This window comes from Octopus bimaculoides, chromosome 2 (genome assembly GCF_001194135.2).
Source record: "Octopus bimaculoides isolate UCB-OBI-ISO-001 chromosome 2, ASM119413v2, whole genome shotgun sequence".
Taxonomy (NCBI): Eukaryota; Metazoa; Mollusca; class Cephalopoda; order Octopoda; family Octopodidae; genus Octopus; species Octopus bimaculoides.
The window spans coordinates 4,758,630-4,766,570 of record NC_068982.1 but is presented as its reverse complement, the minus strand read 5'-3'; the positions used below and the strand labels follow the sequence as shown (position 1 = coordinate 4,766,570).

At 39.1% G+C, this 7,941-nt stretch overlaps 1 protein-coding gene across 1 annotated transcript in view; it reads right to left on the bottom strand.

Annotated features, from left to right (window-relative positions):
• Positions 1-7,941, bottom strand: part of LOC106884237 (neuropeptide FF receptor 2) — a 274,881-nt gene that overhangs the window by 4,615 nt on the left and 262,325 nt on the right. The gene's annotated exons all lie outside the window — the stretch shown is intronic.

Genomic DNA, 7,941 nt, shown 5'->3' with positions numbered 1-7,941 from the left:
AGAGGATAGTTATTCTACGATTGATGAACCTGGTCTGAGAACATGGCACAGACTGGACTCAGTTAAACGCACCCAATGGTGAGGTAGTTGTGTTAAAACGGATGGCAGATTAATTACTGCATTGAAGAACTGAGGCAATAGCCACAACAGGCTTCAACTAAGATTTTGTCCACCTAATTTCACTCAAAAGTTGTCTGTCGGTTTGGACACTGGCATAAAACAATGAATAAGCTATAGAATTACTATTTGTAAATCTCACAACGAGAGATATTCAGCAACAGTTCTTTGTAGTAAAGATTGTTTGCCAACATAACATGGCAGTCCTGGTTTAGGACTAACGTTGCTGCAATTTAGCCCCAGGAGACATCGTCTCCAGCTGGCTATACGACACGATTTATGTACTTATATTTTCGAACTAGGGAATCTAGCACCTCCACTCAGCTCAAAACAATATCTGTGTATCGCGATTTTCGGGTTGTTACAGCAACATTCATCCTAAACCAGGACTACCATGTTATGTTGGCAAACAACCTTTACTCTCATGAATAAGCTGTTGGGTAGTGAGACAGAACTGGAAATATTTGTGAATAAAATTTTATAACTTTCTTGTTTTGCCTAAGTTAGATAAAAAAACAAATAAAAAAGAAGCAGGGAAAGTAAAATAAAAATAGCCAACAGAGAATTACCAACCTTCTTGAAATTAAATACTTGGGTAGGACATAAAGCAATATTCTTGGTGGAAAATAGTGCATAATTTTCAAAATGTGTCTAGGTAGCACATGGGGCAATTTCGGGCGCTATGAAAGACGAGCGTTCATCATTTTTATCTCATATAATAGATTACATCACATAACCCTTCCGTTCATCGGGCCCTTACTCTTTGATGGAGGACAACTGAGGGAGTGTCGGGAAATGGGGGGGGGTCTTTAAACAGGGCAAAGTGTCCATCAGTCTGCAGGTCTGACCACAGCCGACTTCTTTCAGAGTAAAAGTAGAATATACTCAGAGAGAGAGACGAGGGGGAGAGGGAGAAAGAGAAGAAGAAGAAGAAGAAGTGGTGTCAGTGTTCGTGGACAGGTATTTTATTGACCGTGAAAAGATGAAAAGCAAAGTTAACCACAATTCGAATTCAGAGTGACGAGGTCCAGAAAGAATACTGCTCGGCATTCTAGCCATCTACCATCTCGTCCCTTAAAATAATTTGAAAACAAACAGTTTTGCAGGTGGAGCAGACGATATAACCACTACACTAAAGAACCAATGTCATATAACAAGATTTAAGTTGATTTCTGAAGCGAATATTGTTTAATTCCCTTAGAGGAAATAACTCCACATGAGACATAAGGCAGGCAGCTGCTCAAATTTTCCTACTTATCTTTTATATTGACAGACATGAGGTGCATGGCGTAGGGGCTAGGAGAGTTACATTCGCGATCGATACATCGTCGGTTCAATTCCCGAACCAGGTAGCGTGTTGTGTTCTTGAGAAAAACGCTTCATTTCACGTTGTTCCAGTCCCCTCTGCTGTAAATGAGTAACCCTGCGACTGAATAGCCTTCCGATCTGGAGGAACTTTAACCTGCTCGCTTCGCCAGTCCGGTAGCATCATTGGAAAGCTAAAAGAATGCGACACACATTGTGACCGACAGTCTGGCCGAGACCATAACATAGACATGGGGACTAATATTATCAAGAAAACAATATTTTGAAGTTTATTTCGTTTTTGTATCTGGTTTGCAAGATTCTCTATGTGAATACGTGTGTTGAAGCAAATTTTGTTGTGACTGGGGAGAGTCATACTGCCTTAATATCTAATACACTCACAGGTTCAATTTCCACTCATTTATTATTTATATTATTGTTAATATATTTTAATTATATATTTTTTAATATTATTTAAAATATCTTTTATGACGCTCATGCCTTTCTGAATTCCAATACCATCCAAAATGTGGTGTAAAACACTAGGAACAGGGTCGCAGACGCGGTTTTTGTCTTTCTTTTTTTCTTCTTTTTTAAGAGTTAATGTCTGTTCTACTCTCTTCGTACTCAACGTTAACGATGCTTTCTTTGAATCGGTATAGAACCCATACTTAGAGAGAAGAATAACATGAAAAGTTTTGTTATTAATCACTATATATAATTAACTGTAGTTTTGAAACAAAATAACTACAGCTAAGCTATTTCTCGTCATATATCAACGAACTTCACTGACCAGGAAGTAAAAGTTTTGTCCAAAGTTTCTCTCAACTATGCAAACACTACTAATATAACAAGACTTATAATGAAAATGACAAACTGCAGATAAATGCTTTTATTAGTTTCATGTTTCATTTTCTCATTAACTCATTCCGTCTTGGTTACAGATCTAACAAAATTGTCTCAGGTTGTGCCATTAATAACACTCATCAAATAAAGATCAATACAAAAGTTAGCTTTGCATCCAGATCTAAAAATCTAGATTATTTCCAAGCTGAGTTCAATATCGAGCTTAATTGGTCAACCGTTGATTATTCGCCTAATTTCGAATGATCCTAATTAAGGGATTCTTAAGAATGTTAAATTAAGTATAATCATACAATGATTTCTAACGTTGCTGTCATCGTTCCTAGTGTCATCGACAAGTTTTTAACAGAATTCTTCTATTTTTGCTGGCAAAAGTGTAAACCATTCGACCGCATAAACAGCATTGATCAATAAAATACTGGATAATTCTTTTTCTACTCGATTAGATCGACCCCAGTACGTAATTGGTACTAAATTTATCAACCCCGAAAGGATGAAAGGAAAAGTAGACGTCGGCTGAATTCGAACTTAGAACATAAAGACAGACGAAATACGGCTAAGTATTTCGCCCGGCGTGCTAACGTTTCTCCCAGCTTGCCACCTTAAGAAAATACTGGATAATAAATATATTGCAATTAGAGGCCCACAAAACGTAACCAAGTGCTTCAGTTGTATTTTTAAAAGCTTACCAAATGTCGGGAAAGTCTTAAAAATACCTTCATTAAATGCTGTTTTAATTACACGTGAGACGAGATGATTCCATTGACGATTAATAGATCTCTTTCGCTCTTCTCGCTTCTCATTCTCTCAACCTGTCTTCTTCAAATTTATGTTTTTCAACAACAGGTAAAGATTCATTAGCCGGATTTAGCTCAATGACCTGAATATTTTAAGGTCAGTCGGGCTTCCGTAATGAGACATTCGTTGAGATCTTTTCAATTAACACAGCTTTTAGTATTCCCAAGAATTACCATAGAAAAGACAAAATGAAAATATATGTTGCGTGAAATGCTCGCAAATTTCTGTGATAACACTAATCATGTGTGTGTGTGCGCGCGTGTGTGTGCGTGTGCGAGTGTGTGTATATGTGTGCATACAAGAATACATACACACACACACACACACACGCACACACACACGCACACACACACATCATTTATCTTTCGTTTCAATTATTAGACTGCGGCCATGTTGGGGAACCACTTTGCAGAATTTTTAGTCGGATGATTGAGTTGTCAAGCAATGGGGAGAACAAATACAGACACAAAGTCTCTCTCTCTCTCACTCGCACACACACACACACACACACACACACACACACACACACACACACACACACACACACACACACACACGCCCACGTACGACAGGCTTCTTCCAGTTTCCGTCTATCAAATCCACTCACAAGGCTTTCGCTGAACCGAGGCTACAGTAGCAGACATTTGGCCCGGGTGTTATGCATTAGGATTGAGCCCGGAACCAAAGGGTTGGGAAGCAAGCTTCTTACCACGCAGCTACGATGCGCCTATAAATACACACGTACACACACACGCATATCTCCCCGCACACATACACACACATGCTCAAACCTATAGCTGCTTATCCCAAGGGAATGTGACTTGGCAGCGTCTACCATGTCTCCGCTAGTTATTGTAGGTGCCAGGAACATCGAAGATGTGACATCTGGAGGGAAGGAAGAGGAGCTGCAATGACCCCCAATCGTTACAGTTTCACACAGCGCTGGGGGACCTGAAATTGGACGCACGATTATACATCCTTTACTTGTTTTAATTATTTCACTACGGCCATACTGGAACACCACGACTATTTTTTTTTTATTTATTTCAAAGCCTAGTACATATTCTATCAGTCTTTTTTACCGAACTACTATTGTAACGTGAACATAAACAAACCAACACCGGTTGTCAAGCAGTTGATGAGGACAAAGACATACGCACACATACACACACACAGACACACACACAGATACACATACATATATATTAAACATGCTTCACACATACATTTATATAAATTCATACTTTTGCAAGTATACATACATTTAAACAAACATATATACATGCATATGTGTGTGTGTGTGTGTGTATGTGCACGCGCGCGCGCGCGTATGTATGTGGTGGCGCAATGGCCCAGTGGTTTGGGCAGGTGACTCGCGGTTTCGATTCCCAAACAGGGCGTTGTAAATGTTTATTGAGCGAAAACACCTAAACGCTCCACGAGGCTCCGGCAGGGGACGGTGGCGAGCCCTGCTGTACTCTATCACCACAACTTTCTCTCACTCGTTCTTCCTGTTCCTGTTGTACCTGTATTTCAAAGGGGCCATCCTTGTCACACTCTGTCACGCTGAATCTCTCCGAGAACTACATTAAGAGTACACGTGTCTGTGGAGTGCTCAGCCACTTGCACGTTAATTTTACGAGCAGGCTGTTCTGTTGATTGGATCAACTGGAACCCACGTCGTCGTAACCGACGGAGTGTCACGATATATATATATACACACACACATCATAATAGATCGTTGACCAAACACCATTCAATTTTTTTTCTCCGTGTTTTTCTCCTTGTTTTTTTCCGTATTCTTTCTGTTGAAGAGCGTAGCTCGAAACGTTAAAGACTTTCTGTATTCCCGAGCGTCAAACTAATACATCCTTTTGTTGTTTACACCACCTGTCCTCGTCTGTTGTTGTTTTTTTTCGTACATTCTCCCATATATATATATATATATATATATATATATATATATATATACACACATACGCACATACATATATATATATATGTAGAGAGAGAGAGAGAGAAATGTAGAGATAGATAGATGATAGATAGATAGATAGATAGATAGATAGATAGATAGATAGATAGATGCGTATATAAAACGCAAAATTTAACTAAATTGTCAACCATATTATGGTTGTATTCGTGAGATTATCTTTCGATAAGGCACGATGCAGTGACAAGTCTGGAACAGGAGAAGAAAAAAGAACATACCAACAGACAACTATATCGAGACCAACGGGTCAAAAGAATATTAGTGTGACTTGAAAATTAAAACAGTCGCCAAGTTAAAATTACCGGTTTTGGAAGCCACAAGAAATATTCCTTGTTGAGGAAATCAGACACCTGATGAATCGGAATGTGGTCAGAAAAATACAGGAGAAAGAAAACGTCTGTGAACCATGATAACACGTTCGCAAATCCAGTACTAAATATACACTTTCAGTTTCATACTGATTATTAAAAGCACAACAGGGTATGAACCAAGCTATCTGGAACAAAGTATGGTTGGACCTGGGTTGTCGGGAAAAGAATGAATACTTAATTCATACGCTAAAATATGATCACGATGTCTAGGTCAATAAAGAACTGAAAGACCTGCTTAAGGCTTAAAAGATGATGAACTAAACAACATGGTTTCTTTTGCAACCTAGCAACTAGGCAGGTGACTGGTCAAAATTTACTCTAAATTAAAAAGAGGAAATGAAAGTATGCATACATCATCTGGAAGAGACCTGGTAGTCATTCGTTGTTGTTAAAAAGAGCACAAGCCCTACAGGGCAGCCTTTCTTAACCTGTTCAAAAGAACAATAAACGCTGGGATTGCCGTGACATGTTGACAGCCAGTTGCACGTACGACACAGGTAGCAAAAAGAGAGAACAAAACAGGGGACGCACGTGGGCAAAAACTAAAATCCTATTGCATGCTTAAAAGTGATGTGTGGATTATGCGCAGGTTGCTTAAACACATTTCACAAGGATCACTACGAAGCACACAAAATGATGATTGATGGACAGGCATGATGGAAGAAAAATATCTGAGTCTGTGCTGAACAACTCCTCATTAACAAAACTGTCCTTAAGGAAGTGAAATAGCACAAACTCCACATTAAATGGAGGAATATAGAACGTAGGGTGGAGATCATAAGATCTATGGAGACAGCCTTTGAATGTCACACCGTGTCACTTCGTTTAGACCAACTGAACTGTAAAAGACAGAAACGAGTACTTAACACTGAGTGCAATACCGCCAAGAGATTAGGGCAAGGACTTCTGAATAGGCACTCAAAGTGTTCAGTTGTTCGAGGTGAAGCAAGTGGGATTGGACTGACCAACATAAACAGAAGCTTGGAGGAGAAGTAGTCATTATACCAGCAGAAAGACCTGCGTGGTAACTAACCCCAAACGCTAGAGAACAGTAACAGCATTAACAGGACAAGTACAATACATTTTACCGAGAAAGCTACGCCTTTGCTATCCAAGAATAAGAGAAAAGTACTAAGCACCCGAAGAACAAGAAACATAAATTGCTTCTTGTTCTCCACGATGTGACAGACAATGTCGATTGTACCATATGAATATGGAAGATATTACTCGTACCATCATAACTGTCCGAAAAATAATCGATAAGATAATGCCTTTTCATGAGACATGATATTGTCTGTAAAACCGTCTGCAATTCTATAAACAGAAGGATTGTCCTGACCGAAGACATACTAGGAATGTATCCAGAGCTTTGAAAATAAAGAATATCGGTGGAACATTCAAAAATGTATGCATGTATGTATGTTTGTATACACACACACGCGCACACACACATACACACACACACTCTCCTTCTCTTTCTCTCTCTTTCTCTTTTTCTCTGTTTGTCTCTCTCCTTCTTTCTCTCTGTCTTTGTCTATCTCTGCCTGTCTCTGTCACTCTCTGTCTCTGTCTCTCGCTGTCTATCTGTCTCTCGTTCTCTCTCTCTCTCTCTCTCTCACACACACACACACGCACACACACACACACACACACATACTTGTTGCGAAGGGTGAGGTTGACATTTGCGTGAGTTACAAAGACTACGGTAATTTGCCAATTGATCAATTGGGTAAGAATTCTAAATATATTATTCTTATTTTATTTGTTTAATTATTTCTGGGAACAGAACAATAAACAATGTCAGTTACTTAACCCCGTCAGCGGTAATCATGAACAGTCGACGGCTGCTGACCCCTATTAAGGCAAGGAAATTTTGATGTCCATTCCCGTTTGAAGGAATTGGCGTAATAAGTGAAGTACTCATTCGATGACAGTACAAGATTAATTTCTTTAAGGATGGGAATATAGGGAATTGATCGGCCTAACTGTTTTTAAATTGCTCTATTTGCTTCAAAGGTTAGAAACCATTGAATCTTGTCAGACGATAATAAAAACTGCCATGGATTTATTCTGTTACACTCACTTTCTTCTCAATTCAATTCCTTAAAACTCTACAGAAGATTTCAAAAAACTCGGATTGCTACATAAACCTGAAAAACAGGAAACATTTATTTAACCAGTGTTTCCCAATCAATCTTTACCCAATGGGCCTCTTTGATTCTTGGACCATTCTGGTGGACCCTCAGAGCCATTCGATGCATAAAAAATCCTTTTATATGTTCATGATTAAGTATTATAAGGATTCACATTAAAAAATTGTGAAAATATTTTGGGTATTGTAAAAATATAACTAATTTATAGGCGCAGGCGTGGCTGTGTTGTAAGAAGCTTGCTTCCCAACCACATGGTTCCGGGTTCAGTTCCACTGCGTGGCACCTTGCGCAAATGTCTTCTACTATAGTAACGGGCCGACCAAAGCCTTGTGAGTGGATT